General features: G+C 42.7%; 1 long non-coding RNA gene across 2 annotated transcripts; it reads left to right on the top strand.

Annotated features, from left to right (window-relative positions):
* The first annotated feature begins 586 nt into the window (after window positions 1–586).
* On the top strand, window positions 587–5,644 carry LOC148108031 (uncharacterized). Of its 2 annotated transcripts, none has more exons than XR_015721196.1 (3): window positions 587–705; window positions 3,476–4,027; window positions 4,539–5,644. It is a non-coding gene; the product is annotated as an uncharacterized LOC148108031 (long non-coding RNA). The 2 variants fall into 2 exon arrangements; XR_015721195.1 differs by having other exon boundaries at window positions 605–883.
* Window positions 5,645–17,621: the final 11,977 nt, after the last annotated feature.

The raw sequence follows: 17,621 nt of genomic DNA, 5'->3' as shown, positions 1-17,621 counted from the left end.
TATGGTGATGAATGTTAACTGGTCTTATTGTGGTGATCACTTTGCAATATATACAAATACCAAAGCATTATGTTGTACACCTGAAACTAGTATGATATATGTCAATTATATCTCAACTAAAAAAACCCAAAAAACTATGGCCATCCTTTTTTATTTTTTTCCCAAGTTGCATTATTGTAGGGTAGTTAAGGAGACAGACACTAGAATGGGACATAAGAGATATAAGATCCTCTAAAGATTTTGACTTCACTGAAAAAAGTGAGTGTGAATCAGGCTTGACAATTCAGTCTAGTCGTTCCTCAGGATTTTATAACAATTACTAACATTTCTGAGCATTTGGTTGAGTTACTCACACATGTTATTTTAATGCTCATGCAATTCCTAGAGGATAGGTATTATCACTATCCCTACTTTGTCGTTGAAGAAAATGACACTGGGAGAGATGAAGCAACCGGCCGAAGATTCCACATCGAGCAGGTCATAGTGTCCAGATTCTAACCTCAGAAGTCTGACCCACGCTCCTCCTGACTAATACTCTATTTTGAGCAGAATGTTGTACACAGTTCATCAACAAATATTTACCAAGGTGAATGCGGCAGGGAAAGCCGTAGGAGACAGCCCCTGCCGTCATGAAGCTCCCAGTGTCTGGGATGGAACGTCACAGTCCAAGCAGCAGAGAGGCAGAATGCAGAAGTGCTCTGAGAGGTACAGACTCCCATGGGGAAAAGTGCGCCCACTTGAGGACATAATCAGAGGCTCCTGGAGAAGGGAGCACCAGGGTTGGTTTTGAGGAAAGAGAAATGTGAAACAGATAGAAATTAGAAGCATGCAATGCCTGGCAGATGGAACAGACTGGCAAACGGCATTGGCCTGAGGAATACATGTGAGTCTGGGTCCTCGGGTAATCCATTTGGGCTGGATTGTTGTAAAGTTGAAGTTAGTATGACTTATAGAGGCTCCCCGCAATGGCCTCCACTCCCTACTTCCTGTCACACACTCTCTCCCTTGGGTTCTACTCCCCAGTCACAGTTTTTTATAGGACCCCTGCTTCAAGGCAATATTGTCCATGATCTTCTTTTGTACTACAAGACCCTCTTCCTGGATGCTTTCGTCACCTATTTTGCTGTTGTTTGCCTCAAACATTGCTTCTTCGAGGAAGCCTTCTCTGACCTCCTGTGCCAGGTCATTTCTCCTTGCCATGCAGTTTAATGGTTCCCCAGTAGGTACCCGGTACTATGCACAGTTTGCTTGGTACAGAGCAGGAGGTCAAAACAACAAAATAAAATCAGATGGAAAGAGATGCATAGATTAGAGGCACGCAGCTTTGAGTCAAGTTCAAAGACTTTCTACAGTGGTTCTAGCAAGAACCAGCTCAGTATCTTTGAGTACACCCTGGGGGATACATGAGGATGAGGGACTGCTGAGATATGGTCCTAGCATGTGGACAGAAATCTCCTTCTAAACAATATGGAAGGAGAACTTAGAATTTCAGACTCCAAAGAATGGGAGAGGCTTGGAGTCCATCTAATCTAAGAAACCTCCTCCCCACGCTTCTCAAACTTTCCTTGCAAGTATTCAGCCATTTCTTCTTAAGGGAGTTTTCTCCTGTTTCTTCTGAGAAACCTACACTAGGAGCTGGATTCAGTCGGTCAGTTATGTGTTCATCTATCAACTGAGCACCTGTAATGCACCGTGTACACACAACACCAGGACCCAAGGATGAGCAAGTCCCCTTTCCTATCCTAGAAAAGACGAGAGGCTGATAGAGGAAACAGGCCCTCGAAACAGAGGACAAAACCTGTTTAAATACTGAGTCTCCTTTTCTCATTAGGCCCATTTTGGCCTCTGACAGTACAGAGTTGACCAGTCAACCTCCTTTTATGTGAAAACATTTATCATGTCTCCCCAAAGACTTGCCTACACGTTCTTCTGATATGAGGCAATTATTTCATATTTTCTGCATTAGTTGTGGCCACTGATACTCTCATGAAGATCTATAAATGTCAACTTGTTCTTTCCCAATGTACTTAACGTATTTCTTTAGATGTCTCTCTCTCTCTCTGTGTGTGTGTGTGTGTGTGTGTGTGTGTGTGTGTGTGTGTGTGTTGAAGTGGTGGTTATGGAGGGGGTGTGTGATAAACAGATGCAATGGGAAATTCAGTAAGAACACGCAGAACTCTTCATGTTTCTCAATTATAAGTTAAAAGGCAGAGCCTTGGGACTGGATTTTCTTAACTTTGGGGAAAGTGTGACGTAATAATCATTCCTTCTTTCTGAAGAAATGAAGAGAAATGAGTGGTTTGTTCAGCTCTTGATATAAAAAAGTCAACTGGAAAGTGATACTTTATTAGAACCATAAGTTTTGTTTGAGAAATTTTAAAATCCAGAGTTTATTTTCCTTTGGTACTGCTGTAGAGAGTCAACAGGAATTGAGATAATTTTTTTCTTGTATTTGTGCCCACTTATTAAACACACATGTGCGCGAGATCCCTTGCATAGGTGCAAAAGGGATTAGAAGTGGGGGGTGGGAGAAGGTGCAATTTGGTCCATTGACCTGTTTCCCTGCCCTCAGGACTCTTTCAAACAGCTGTGAGAAAGAGGAGGAGGAGGAAGGAGGTAATTTAGCAGTTCATATCCAGATGTTCATTTCAAACACACCCTGAACAACTTTTGCATGGTTTATTTCATTTTCTGAAACCATTTTTCACAAGCCTGTTTTCTCAGCTGGGAAACTTCTGGTGTAGTCTTTTCAAACAAATATTGCGTTTGGCATTACAAGAAAAAAAAAGAGCTTTTGAGACATTCAAAGGACAATCTGTTTGCCTTGGTCTGGAGAAGCAGGACTGCAGGAATGGGGGCATTTTGTACCACCCAAAGTATAGGTAGGAAAGTTCCACACTCACATTCCATTTACATGGGAATTTGCGAGCTCCTTTAGCTTGATCACTGTAGTACTTTGCCATGTTTTAGGTTGAAGTGCAGGAGACAAGAAACCTGGCTATGGACAAACAGGGCCCGTGAAAGAATCCTCCAGAATTAACACTAAACAAGAACTTTCCACATGGCACTCCATACACAGTAGTCCATTTAAAAACAACAACAACAACAACAAAAAAAAAACCTGTGTGCTGTTCTACTTCCACCCATCTTCTTAAGTAAAATGGGAAGAACTAGAAGCAAAATATTTCTGCATGCCAATGAATCTCTTAAGCAGAATCTGCTAGGATATCATCCTCACGGTCCCATCTCCTCACGGTCTGGGTCCTGGCAACAGATTTCTCCACTACAGTTTTAAGAGTTGGGGTCTAGGACATTCCATTCCCCCACTACAGAGTGGACCTGGTCTCCTGGCCAACTGTAGGATAAAGCCATTCCCCCCTTCAGGGTTGAACCAAACCTGGAAATAGCCTCAGAAAGGAATGGACAGCCTAAAAGAATGAGTCCAAAGGCAAAGACTAAGATTTGTCTCTTTAAGGAAAGGAAATCAAGCCATGAAGATAAAGGGAATCAGAAGAAACAGCAGAGAAAAGTTTTGATGTTGATGAAATAGAAAAATCAAGCATTTAAACACAAATCTGTGCCTTGGGTAAGTTTCTTAACCTTCCTGAGACTCAGTTTTCCCACTTTCAGAATTAGACACCTGAGTCCTCAGACCGCAGTGTTAAAATGGGGATTGAGTGTAAAAATGCCTCATGCAGTGCCAGGCATATAATAGGCATATAATAGGTTCTTCATTATTGGTTAGCTCTCTGCACCACATTCCCTTGACTTAAGGAGAACGTGAGAAGTCTGTATTTCTGTAATTGTTTCTGTTGAAAATCTTTGTGTGTCTCTGAGATATTAAAGAAGATATCTAGGAAAGGTGGCCTAAGATGGCGACATAGGAAGACCTTGACCTCACCTCCCCCCGCCAGGACACATGAAATCTGCAACAACATAGGCTGAGACAATTGCCTCGGAAAAAAACCTGACAGCTTGCAGTGCAGTTCCTTCCCATGGAGAAAACATGAAAAGGACCACATCTGAGGTAGGTAGGACAGGCTGAGACCCAGTCTTGCCATACACCACAACCCTGGGGAGACCCATAACTGGGAGGAAACTCAAAAACCTGGGAGCATCTCCCTCAGGAGTTATGGGTTTGTACTCTGCATCAGGCACCCCAACTTTTAAGACTTGCACCGGAGAGATGAGCCCCCCAAAACATCTGGCTTTGAAAACCAACAGGACCCACATCCCTGAGACCCAAACAGCCCAGAAGAACTGGGCAGCGCCTCTTAAACACTCGTGTGGGATCACTCACCCACGGCCGGTGCAGAAGCAGCCACTTGAAAAGCGCCCAGACTTGAGAGTGATTCATTCGCTGATCTAAAGCTGTCTGAAGGGGCCGAGCCTGTTGGGAGAGTCTCCAGGACAGAAGGCGCTAGCGGGTGCCACTTCTGCGCTCTCCCCCTTCCTTGCTAAAGCCAGCGGGTGCCCTTTGTTTTTTTCTTTTTCCTATTTCTCTTTTTTGTCCTTCTCTTTTTTGTCTTTCTCCACAGGTGCCATCTTTATCTTCCAACTGGTGGGCGCCATCTTGGCACCCTCCCTCAGCCTCGCGAGAGCTCGCTGGCACCGCCCCCAGAAAGGAGCTCAGACCCTCCTAGGGAGCCCTGGGTTTTGTGCCCATTGCCCAGGGGACACCTGCAGATCACTTGGTCTGGTGCCCAGCCAGGCTTATGCTCGTGGTCCCACAGCACTGTATAAGCACACCTCAGAGATATTGTGGGTTCAGTTCCTGGCCACTGTGATAAAGTGAATCTTGTAATAAAGGGAATCAAATGAAAATTTTGGTTTCCCAGTACATACCGAAGTTATGTTTACACTATACTGTAGTCTACTAAGTGTGCAATAGTACTGTGTGTAAAAAAAAAAAAAAACAAACCCAACAACTTATGTACCTTAATTAAAAAACACATTATTGCTAAAAAATGCTTATCATCATCTGAGCTTTCAGTGAATAGCAATCACAGGTCACCATAACAAATATAACAATAACGAGTAAATTTGAAATATTGTGAGGACTGCCAAAATGTGACGCCGAGACGTGAAGTAGTAAGCAAGTACTCTTGGAAAAATGGCACCAACAGACTTGCTCAACACAGGGTCGCCATAAACCTTCGATTAGTAAAAAACGCAGTTTTCTGTGAGGCACAATAAAATGAGGTATGCCTGGTGAGAGAAGATTCCAAAGTGAAGGAAGCAGCTAAGAGAGTCATTAAAAATAGGGTCTGTAGGATACTGAGGAAGCAAGGCCTATGCAAGTCTCCTGTTTCAATACGGTTTCAATTTTTGGGAACACCGTGGACTTTGGACTTTGTTAGTTGTAACTTGTCAATTGTACCTGGACCACCTTCGGGAACACACCCTTCAACTTTGGACTGAAACAGAGATAATGTTAACACCTGTTAGCTAAATAGCCAATGGTGTATAAGAGAGTCAGTTTAACTCTGTCAGCACCAATCATAATTCCTTCAAAACAAGTTATGTAACCTTGTGGTCTCTGCCTTTATAAGCCTGCACTCCCTACTTGCAATCCAGAACACACTTTCGATTTCGGTCGACTCTGTGTCTCCCAGATTGCAATCCCCAAAACCCCAAATAAACACTTTTGGTTGCTTTACAGCCTTGTCGTCTTCTTGGTCGACAGCCTGTATATATTTGCATACTTTCAAAGCTGCTGCCTGAGGATCTGGCTTCCAATCAGCCTGAGTCTAAGTACTGACTGAGATTCCCCTCTTTGGGGACACTGACAGGTCTTGGCACACCCTCAGCAACTGCAAACTGTTAAAAGTAAAATAGGCTGCTCAGACAATCACTGAGTTTCAAGAGACAACCAAGAGTTAGGACAAGGTTGAATGGTGGTTTCATTTCCTACATGGGACCACCCCTTCAAGACTGGGGAAAGATACCAGCAAGCTGCTGGGTCCACAAATCTCAATGTTGGGAGAGAAATCTGCCTGGAGGACAGAGATTCATGAGTCGCAAGCACAGAGGTGATGACCAGATGCCTGAGGGTATCTGAGACCACCTAAGGGCTATGATATCGGGAGGGAGAAGGCACAGGGCACAGACCCCGGGCCATGAGCATCTGAGGAGCTGCCACATCAGAGGACCCGGCAGAGACGATGGAAAAGCAAACTGAACAAGAATATTTCAAGTGGAAATTAATGAGAATGAGGCTAAGAACGTTTCTGAGAGACACGAGGGGGGATTTTCTAAATTTTAAAGTAAATATTTACAACTTAAAATGTAAGATATTTTAGAAATAATAACAGTTGCCTAAAATCACGTATTATACCATGAAATACCGGGAAATGGGAGAAGGGATGAAAAAATAAAATGTGCTAAATTTCTCGACCAAAATAGGATTGAGTCAAAGGCTATTGTTTCTTCTTGACCTTGATAATTAGAGGAATATCAGATCAAGTATGTTATTTTGCAAAATTTAGTAGAAACAAAAACAGGATGATTCCTCCCAAATTACTGCAGGAGATTAAAGAAATCAAAGCAGAGTTCAACTAGCAAAAGACAGGAAATAGGGGGAAATGGTAGGAATGCATGAAATACAGAAAACATAGGATCACAGAAGGAAGTGGGAATTTATCTCTTATGACAATAAATGTAAATGACTGTAACGCCACAGTATGTAGAAACCACTGGTTCAGGTGAGAAACAAAAATATACCTCCTGGAAGATACAATTTTTTAAAATGTCTCAAAAGGATTAAACACAGTATTTGGAAAATGTGTATCAGGAAAATGAAAATAACAACATAGATGTGTCAGTATTAATATCAGGTAGAGCACACTCCTGGGTGGAAAAACATATACAAACAGGACAAGAGTTAATTTACCAAGAGTTATATTCCATTATGAATAAGTAACTAATATTCTCTACTAGTCTCAATAACTGAGTATTAAATAAATGGCAATTAATCTTTCAGAAATTCAAAGGGAATTTTTGGTTTGGATTATATACATTACTCTCAAACAGACACATCATACAGACAGAATAAGGATACATAAAGCTCTATTAAGACGATAAGAACACACAAACTTGTACACTACACCGAGAGAATGAATACTCATCTGGCCAGCTGTGTTTCAGATCTTTTCCCCTCTGAATTTCAAGGAACTCTTCCTAGGACCAATTTCATTTCCTTTAGGGTATGGTTTTCATAAGAATATGAAATTATTTCTCCATTTCGTCCTACCATATGGTCACACTTCTCTGACAACATTCGGGACTCAGCACTAGGGATGTGTTCCCATACGTGCAATAGGATCTTTGCTAAAAAGATCCAACACTCTTTTTCTACAAATAAGGGCAAACTCTCCTGAGATGCACAGACTCTCTAGGTTCCCATTTTAAAAGTAAACTCTTGGGAATATTCATTTAATCTATCTTCACAGAAAGCTCTAGGAAACCTGCCTTTTAACATCTCGTTGTATTGAAAATCTTTCCAAGACTTAACTCCTGCACAGACATTTAGAGGAACTCATTCACATCACGATGCTAGAAGAAACATATGAGGACACACAGTCGTCTCTTACACCAGTGAACTCTCTGGTACATTGCTCACAAAGGATGAGTTGGCTCTAATATCAGGAGTAGCAATTGGCTGATGGTCCAGATGGGCACTTGCTAAATACATCTGGATAAGTCCTCAAAATTGCAATCCTTGTTTTTTTAATCCTGACCACAATAGTCTTAAAATGCCTTTAAATTGTCAGAATAGTTATAAAACAGCCCTTCTCTGGCTCATTACCCACATGCCAGAATTGGGAAAACTCACTGGAGACTTCCATACCCTGATCAGAATGGCGTATTTCTGATAACCTTTGCAACATGATCTCATCATCTGTCATTATCCTCCTCATCATCATCATTCTCTTCTTCATCAGGCTGATTAAATTATCACACACTGGAATTATCATCCATGCAGAACACTGTGCCTTTTTATATAATTTAATCTTACAATAATGCTCAAGGTGGATACCATTAAAACTTCCACTTTAGTGATGAATAAACTGAGTTTCATGCCCAAAGCCCACAGAATAAGGGCATAGCAGAGCTAGTACTGTTGACACCTCCTTTCTCCAGTCACCCTTCCCATGGATTCATATTCAATTTCTAATTACAGGGACTCCCAGGTCATTTCAGGGTTGTCTCCCTCTTTGATAGCTTCCCAAATTTTTGTAGCTTCTCCTTATTTCTGTTTTTCAATGTCCTCAAGTGGTCAAGCACCAGTGAGAGAAATTATCCAGGCCCTCTCATTACATGCTCTTGGGAAATAGACCTAAAACCAGACCATTCCGTGTTGTCCTCACTTACAGAGATTGGCGGAAATTTGTTTCACTTGAAATTGTTTTCTTACAGCATATTGTCACTAGTTCTTAGGGACAGGGGTTCCTGTTTTCAAATTTCATTTGAAAAACTCACTATGCTATGTTTTATTCAAAATGGCCTCTCCTGTATAATGAAAACCATTTTCCTTGGGTTAGACTTATGAACTTTTAGTTCTTTGTCATTCATTCACTCACTTATTCCCTACACGTGTAGTGTGTATGTTCTGTGGGTCAGGCCCTCTGTTGGGTGCTGGATGAATATTAATAACGTAGACATTCTTGAAGACCTCGGTGAATTCGGTATTTAGGGAAGAACCAACAGGCAAGCTAAGACCTGCAATAGAATAGTATAGTTGTTCTAACAGGGCTATGAGCAGGTAGGGAGAGAATCATAGGTTGGAATCCCACCCACGAGACTCCTTGGCTAACCTCCTGCTTACCTGGCTAACCCTCCAGGCATTCCCGGACATGTCTGAATATTCAAGATATACATACTTCAGGCTCCCACTGTGGGATCCTGCTAGACTGGGAACAGTACCAGGCTCTACTTGGTTGGTATTGTGGTCCAAAAGAGGGTGGAAAAATAGAGATTTCATCCCTATCCTCTTCTCTTTTCTCTGGGACAGAGTGCTTATTTGTCCACCCCTTCCCCTTAGGGCTAGCATCCATGCAAGCCAGAATTAGAGTAAGAGGTGAAAGGAGAATTGGGAGTCCAGAGCTCTCATGCTCTCATGTCCTGCATTCCACTAAATGAACAGCATTCTGCATTATTGGTTACTGGAAAAAAAACACAGGAAAAAGGGAAGCAGCAACCCTATTAGGGAAAAAATGCAGGCGAACATAGTCTGAGAGGAGGTAAATGTTAGCAAGTACAGGATTTGTTAGTCTTGTAAGGTGTGTCTGCAGGAAAGTAGTAAGGAAGATTCATTTCCTTCAGAACTTCAACCCTTTGAGTGTCTTACCTGGACTCTCCCCCTTCCAGTGTGATATGGTCCCTGGAGTGGAAAATAATGACAGCCATAGCTAATTTTGGGGTTTGATGCTTGATTGAGCACTTATGTTCCAGGCCATACTAAGCATTTTTCCTGTATTATTTCATTGCATCCTAAAAATAACACTACAGGGAAGGTAGAATTAGCATGCTCATTCCATAGGGAAAAGGAGAATAGAAAAGAAAAGCAGCTTGCCTAAGGGCCCATAGTGAGTAAGAGGTGAAAGGAGAATTGGGAGTCCAGAGCTCTCATGCTCTCATGTCCTGCATTCCACTGAACGAATAGCATTCTGCATTACTGGCTACCAAATTTTATGTTTAAATTTCTAGTAACAGACTGTACTGTACCTTTTTGTACTTGTAAGGGATTAACTAAAATGTCAAATAGAAACAAGGTGTCAGGATTGGGGCCTTCAACCCCAAGACATATGCATCTACCAAGGGTTTTGCTTCAGAGAAAACTAAGAATTAAGGGACAAGATGAATAACTTCAATCACAAAAAGGCATGGACATATAATGTTGAGGTTTATTTCTAGTACTTAGGATGGAGCCTCATCCCAGCAAAAGAATTTATACTTCCGTGGCATTGGCCATTCCTTAAGTCTAAATAAAGGCCCACAACGTGCCTTGTGCTGTGGCAGGTGGACAATAGAATGTAATGGTTCAGCACGTATGATCTGGAGCACAACCGGCTGGATCTGAATCCTGGAACCACCACCGACTCACTGACTGTGTGAAATTGGGAAACTTGCTTCAGTGTCCCATACTCTCAAATGGAGGTAATGCCAGTATTTGCGGGGTGGTGATGAATTAAGAACAAGACTAATTTCCACAATTACTAGGCGCGTCTTATTGCCAACTATTAGATGGGACCTGAAGGTGAACAGGCAGACACCAAGATAGAGGTGGAAGAGACAGGAGGGCTTTGGCACAGCCACCTGCGAAGTTTAAAGAAAGGTCTCAGAGGGGGAGGGAGTGTAGCGCCAAGTCCTCAAAGCTGCGCGGGTGTGTTCCTGAGAGCAAGGTGGAGAAAGGCACTGTTGTCAAAGGGAGCTGCAGTGAGAATGTGAGCATGACCAAGCATGGCCATCTTGGGGAACTACAAAAGGAGGGGTATGACTGGGTTTAGAGTCCTAGTGGGGGTCTTGTTGGAAAGTGAGCCTGGAGAAGAAGATGGTACCATGGAGGAGGGTCTTTAGGCCACACTAAGTTTTTCAGACTTCACTCTGTGGGCAGTAGGTATCTATGAGAAGGTTTTAAGCATAATAAATCATATTTTTGTCTGTCTCTGTTTTTTGTTCCAAATATTGGGGTTTTTTTACTTTATTTTTTTAAATGAAAAAAGCTTTTAAAAAATGTCCTTCCAGCAAGTGAAATATTGTATAATTATTGTAAGCATACAGAAAAATTATAAATAATATTTTTAAGTTACCTAAAATCCCACAACCTTCAGGAAACAACCACTAACATTTCACTAAAGAGCTCTCTGAAAGCCCACAATTTCAATGAACTGATTAGCAATGTTTTATAAATGTTTGAATCAATAATATATATGACAAGCTTTCCGTGTCAATAAATAAAGGCATACGTTAGCATTTTAATGATGGCAGAGTTTTCTTTTTTGTGGAGGCAATGCAGTTTATTTACCCAGTCCTTACTGATGAAAAAGTCCTTCTATTTTCTGAACATTATAAACAGTGCTTTGACAAACAGTTCAGAACACAATGCAACAAGACCATAAAGTAATGGAGAGATTAGAAAACATAATAGATTCTTGAAAATTAAAACAAATGAAACTTCTTTAACCTGCTATAGAATGAGAAGGGAAGGCCATGCCTGGAACCTTGGCTGGAGGTTTATTTTATTCAATAATTCAATTCTTCATCTCTTATTTATTGGGCATCCACAAAGTGTCTGGTCCTGTTCTAATAATGGGATACAATAGTGAACAAGTTGGAGAATGTTACTCTTATTCCAGCATACATGCTAGCAGGGGAGACAGATTATAGATGATAAATAAGAGCAGAGTAGCTATCCAGGAGCACCACACAAGGAATTAACACAGGATGATAGGACAGAGCAGGGGACCACTGTAGTTGGATCACCTAGGAAGGCTTCTCCAAGGAGCAGTCATTAAGGCTGAGCAATGAATGGCCAAAAGGAGGAAGGCAGGTGAAGATCAGGAAAGGAGAATTCAGGGAAGCGGTTGATGCAAAGGCCCAAAGTGGGAGATGAGTTTGGCAGCTTGAAGGCAGAAAAAGATCAAAAGGCCAATGTGGCTTGTATATTTTCAACAAGAAGGAACGTAGGTGGGAAGCACAGACCAGGTCAGGGAGCACCTTGTAGGTCGTGTAAGAGTTCAGATGTTATTCTTATTTAAAATGGGAAGCCACTAGAGAGTCTTAACCAGATTGGAAACTTAATTTTTTATTTTAAAAGACCACTTTGCCTTTCCAGAACTTTAAACTTCTTTTTTTTTTTTAAGATTTTATTTATTTGAGAGGGAGAACAAGTGGGGGGAGGGGCAGAGGAAGAGTGGAGAAGCAGACTCCCCGCTGAGTGCAGAGCTTGACACAGGGCTCGATCCCAGGACGTTGAGATCATGACCTGAGCCAAAGTCAGACACTTAACCGACTGAGCCATGCAGGTGCCCCAAGACTCTAGGCTTCTTAAGGACAGGTGTTGTCTTGTTTGGCTCTACGTTCACAAGACCAAGGAAACACTCGGCATATAGTAGGTGTTACATCAACATTATGAAGAATCAACAAACATGTACACAATCCAGTGTAGGGATTCATTTACTGATGTCACAATATTTTTCAAGTATTTAAAGGTATTATACTAGGTACATGGGTATAGTGAAAAATGAGACTTAGTCCCACCCTCAAGGCCAAACAGACCCGAAATGAATAAACACATGTGTGATTGTTTTATTTCAATTGTAAGTTGGAAATTTATTGGAAGAAAGGGAATGTCTTTTCTTGATACTCTAGCCTCTGATATATTCATTTTCAGGCTGGAGATAGGCCATCACTGGTAGTCTCTATTTGCCTTCTCTAGGAGAAATCTAAGTCTTCTACTTGACTGGAAAGGGTAAGAGGAAAGAGAGATTTAGGGGAAAGGATAATTATCTATGTGGGGATGTGTTGGCTTCTTGGTGGCTTTGGCCCTGCGGGTGCAGATGAGCAATGGACATTGGACATGGTAAGTGAAGCTCAGGCAAGGGAGGGGGGCAGGGGTCATGGCTTCGTGGAGGCCAAATAATGCGTAGAGGAAAATGCAGTGTGAGATAATTATCATAATTTGCCCTCTCTTTCCCATTCTGACACATTGTACCTTCACCAGCTCCCCCAGAGAACTATAACAACAGCATTTAAGGAATACGCACTCTGGGGTCGGATGCCTGGTAGAGCACCAGAGTAGCATCACCAGTAGAATACTCATGAGCAAATGACCCAACCTCTTGGATCTTCAGTTTCCTCATCAGTAAAATGTGGATAATAACAGCACCTATCTCAGACAGTTGATGAAATGCTTTAATATACTTACAGCCCCTTAACAGATATTATTTAACAGCTTTGTTATATTCAATTAAAAATATTTGTTTATTACAAAGCTGTAACTCCTTCTAGACCACCGTTCATTGTGACCATCTGTATATTACCAATGACAACCACAGTATTTTGTAGGGAAAAAAAAGTGCTTAATAAAATGTTCTTTGAGTGAAGCTTATTGGATTAATCAGTGCTCATCTAAAATCTAGGAGAGCCCTTCATTATTGAGGACATCATGTACCCAAAGAGCACAAAGGTGTGGGTGGCATGTTCTTCTGTCTTGTTTCACATCATCAGTGGTGTTGGGATCCAAGACATCCTTTCAACAGGAGGGTTCAAGTCGGTGTTTGGAGGATTTGGCTGAATCAGGTGTCATCTTTGGGTTCAGGGCTAGATGGAGTCCCCAGTGCAAAGGCTTTCAAATCAGGCCCATGCACCATCTGCATCCCAGTCCTGTGGGTCGGAGGCTTATTGGAAATGAGACTCCTTCACCTCAGCCCTGACTTACTGATTCACAGCTAATTATTGGTGAGGGGTGAGGCAGAAAACAGCTTTCTTGGAACCACCTCAACAGTGGCTCCCAGTATGTGCCATAAAATTATAAAAACAGAGGAAATCAAAGAGAGAGAGAGAGGAAAAAAAGCATATTTATATTCTTGCTGATGGAAATTATTTCTAGAGGTCATGACATAGGCTGGGTCTGAGATCCTGGAATCAATGTTTGTCTTCATGTAGCAGAGTGTTTCTTTTTTGAGAGGACATGGGAAGTAGGAAACAGACAATGCCTCTTGGTGGCAATCCGAGCTGGCAGGGAGCCCCTTCTTCGGGGCAAAACTTCTTTGGGGGCCTACAGAGCCTTCTCTCAGCCTTGACCAACTCACCCATGATATAGGTCCTGTCACTTGCTTTCTCTGGGAAGAGAGCCTACGATTGTTCTGACCCTTGGTCTCCACCAATTACAGGCGGGCACAATGGGGTTGAATTCAAAAAGAAAGATTTCTCTTTTCTATTTTTTTCCCTCTTCCTCTCATTTCCTAACTGAGTTTCTGCCAAGGCAAACTGGTACAAACCGACGCCATCAGGAAATCTCGAGATGGAGCCCAGTTCTCCCGAACACTTCATACTCGAGTGTGTTCTTTCCCTAAATCTGTATCCAACACTTAGTCAAGCATGGATTCCTGTAAAAGCCTTGTGAAAAGAAAACATGGATCAAAGACACCTTCAAAGTGTTGTCATGTCGCATTGAAAATCTCTGTGCGAGGAGCCAGTCTCAACCACCAGCTTGAGGTCAAAACTTCCCTGAGACCCTCCACACAGGGCCCTCCCATAGGGTCCTTTCACCAAGGCAGATCCCCGGAGGGCCTTTGCCACCTCCCCAGCCTTGTGTTCTCCCGTGAGAAAGGACAAGAGCAGCCCCGCCAGAGGCCCTTTCCCTTGGCAGCGCTGTGTGTCAGCAAAGCGTCTCCAGCAAGCGTTTCCGTGGGAAGGTCTTCCATCTGGAGCTTGGCAGAGAGGGGAAATTTCCTTTGAGGTTCTGCCACCCTTTCCCTTCAGCTCTCCATAAGGTGCAGCTTGAAGAGGACTTGTCTGACTTTATGGATGGTGCTGGTGTGTTTCATGGAGTCAGAACGGCTCTTCCGATGTTCCTCAGCGAGCCTGAAAGGCTCTGAGAGAAAGAATGTTGTTTGTTCTGCCACCACCTCCCATCTCAGTGTGCAACAGGTCACAAGATGTGACAAGTTCATGCGCTAATTCCTTCCTTTTCAGTTAATAGAATAACACAGATGGGAACACTTACCCTGGGATCGGACGTAAATTGGAGCGGCAGTAGAAGGAGGATAGAGGCAGCCTGGCCCCTGCTCAGGATTCTGCTCAACAGAGATTGTTTTCAACAGCATCATCACCCGCAGCTGGGTAGCCCCAAGAAGCTACTCTCTGACAGGAAGGCGCAGGCCTCTGGCATGGGCCCTCGTCTCGATCCACCCATCCCGCAAAATGCTCACAGCATGTGAAAGAAATAACAACACCAGACAGCAGCTCCCTTGCTTCCCAGGAGCCTCTGGGCAGCAAAGCCCTGGCAGCAGTTCCAAAACCACCCTGTAGACTGTCTGTGGGATGATAAATGGAACATTACAGCAAGAGCGATGTTGAGACAGCAAGAGTAAAGCCATGCACAGCCCCACAGGGACTCCCGCCATCCATCCTGGCCGCTGCACACCCCGGATATTCTGGTACAGAATCAGCTTTACATGTTTGGTCCCTTACCAGATTATGACCTAAATTTTGGTTCAAAAGAGACAGAAACCCTTTGGTGATCAAATGGTTAAGGCTCTGACGTCTAAGAGATACCTTCAAACCCCAGGCTCATGAGCTACAAGTGTTTAAGCAAATAATCCAGCTCTTTCCTAAGCCTCTGTTTTCTCACCTGTGAGATAAATTAGGAAATATGTTCCCCTTTATTCAACTGTTGAGGATCAAATAAAATGTCCAGAGCTGTGGCTGGGGCATACAAATAGTAGCTATGGATTATTGATATATTTCATACAGGCCGAGCATTGTGCCCAACACTCTTATGGGCACATTTCTCATTAAACTTCCCTGAAGGGCTCTGAGGCAAATGCTACTATCACCCCTTCCACCATATTGCCAATGAGGAAACTGAAGTTCAGTGACAAGATCCCACAACTTGCAAGTGATGAGATGGTTTGAAACCACTTTTGTCTGTCTATGACTACAGAGTCCAGATTCATCACCACATCATAGGCACTTGGTAAAGGGTGTCTGTGGCTATTTTCACTATTTTCATCATGACGACTAGCCAAGCTGTGAGGGGTCTCCGTGCCTTGCTAGACAGTTTGCACATCAATGTTTTAGTATCAGCTATGAGAAGATGATGTTAGAAGAAATTATAAGGAATAATTCCAAAGTTGGAAGAGAACTAAAAATTTGGGAAATCAAGGAAGAAGAGAAGGACACATTTCTGGGAATTTAAGCGAGGTTAGGTCAAAATCAATCTTTGTGGACATTTGTCAATTACTTTCTGCTTTTAACCCTTTTTATGGTAATAGCCTACCTGCCCTCCTGAGAAATAACTATTCTTCTATTCCAGATGGCTCTGATGGGGATGACAAGTCACATTTTCCCTTGCATTAGACCACAAGATTGGGCTGCTAATCATAGGCCTTGTCCATAGAGATCAGTACATCGGGTTAGCCTATGATCCAAAAGGATCCATCAAGATAATTCGGGAAGATTTCATGCATTGAGGAGAGAAGATCAAAACGTCTCCATCTTCATAAGTCTGGAGCATTCTATAGCCGTTTTGGTTGCTCTCTTGTCCAAATAAATGGAGGAAATTAGCTCTAGGGGGGAATAAAACCAGTACAGGGAGAAGCAAAGGATGTAGAGAGAAGAAAAGGAAGGGATGAAGATGAGGAGGGAGCCAGGAGGGAGGAGGGCAGAAGAAACAAAAAAGGAAGGAAGGAAAAGGAAAACGAAGAGGGTGAGCAGATGGTTATTTTTGTCTCAGGATCATGTTGTGTCAAGATCAGTTCTACAGGCTCCCATGTCGAGTTTCCATTGAATTACGTGGGAGAATACTGGTTCTCACAGAACGCACTGGCTATGTCAACAGTGATGTCAGGAGCCTAAGAAGAACAAGTCCAATCATCTAGGATGATCAAGATTGTCAGGACTTTCAGAATTTCTAAGTCCCTTTCTCCAGAATAGTCTTTGTCTCTACTGGGTCATGTAGAAGCACATCCCAACCAAGTTCCAGTTGGTCCTTTATTTTTAGTTGTATGGTGTGATGGAAAGAGAATGAGCTTTGAAAGCAGAGAGACCTAATTTCAAATGCCAGCTTCACCAGAACAAATTATTTAGTATCCCTTTTCTCATTTTTAAATTGGATCCAGGCACTTGAGTGTGAGAACAGTGTTCTTGGACAAGTCTGATGATCTAGGGTAGGGAAAAAAAGGGGGGGGGGACTTTGGCATAGTGCCCAGCTCATAAAATGCACTCTGAAAATAGTTGTTGGATTCCATGTAGCTCCAAAAGCTCAAATCCATTCTTCCCTCCTGAAGACACTGCATGGGAACTTAGGATAGGTACCTAAAGTCTTTCCAGGAACCAAAGGACATTCTGTAATTCAGAATAATTATGCTTCTCTGCATGATAGGAGTTGTTTATGGCCGTGCTATGTAAAATGTCCACAAAACAGCTCAGTCTCAACTCTGAGAATAAGTTGCAAAAATTAACAAAGTACATGAAGTGTCTAATTTGTTCCCTAAATGCACAATTACACTTCATACATCATTATCACTTCTCGCGGCTGCTTTCTCCCTGAAGTAACAAGCTCACAGCTCTCGCTACCCCTATTCCTGGGGTAGAGGAGGTGGTGATGATCTGTGGGCCTCCTCTGACCTCAGGATATGTCTAGTGACAAGGACAGCAGGGCAGGTCCCATGGCTTTACTAGTGACAGTCTCCCTGTAGCTGATTTGCTTAAAGAAGGGAAGCAGCACATTGCTGGAGGTTTAGGGAATTTCATAGTTGAAGTTGTTTTTGTGTCTTTCTTACTTTCACATCCTCTATCGTGGCATGTTCTGTAGGGCTTTTCTCTGTCTCTGCCTCCCTCCCTCCCTCCCCTCCTTAACCTTTACCTCCTCTTTCTTCTCTCCTTCCCCCTCT

Source organism: Ursus americanus, chromosome 22 (genome assembly GCF_024610735.1).
Source record: "Ursus americanus isolate L20-20 chromosome 22, mUrsAme1.1.p, whole genome shotgun sequence".
In the NCBI taxonomy this organism is placed as follows: domain Eukaryota; kingdom Metazoa; phylum Chordata; class Mammalia; order Carnivora; family Ursidae; genus Ursus; species Ursus americanus.
Note: the sequence above shows the minus strand (reverse complement) of the source record. Positions and strands in the feature narration are given on the sequence as shown.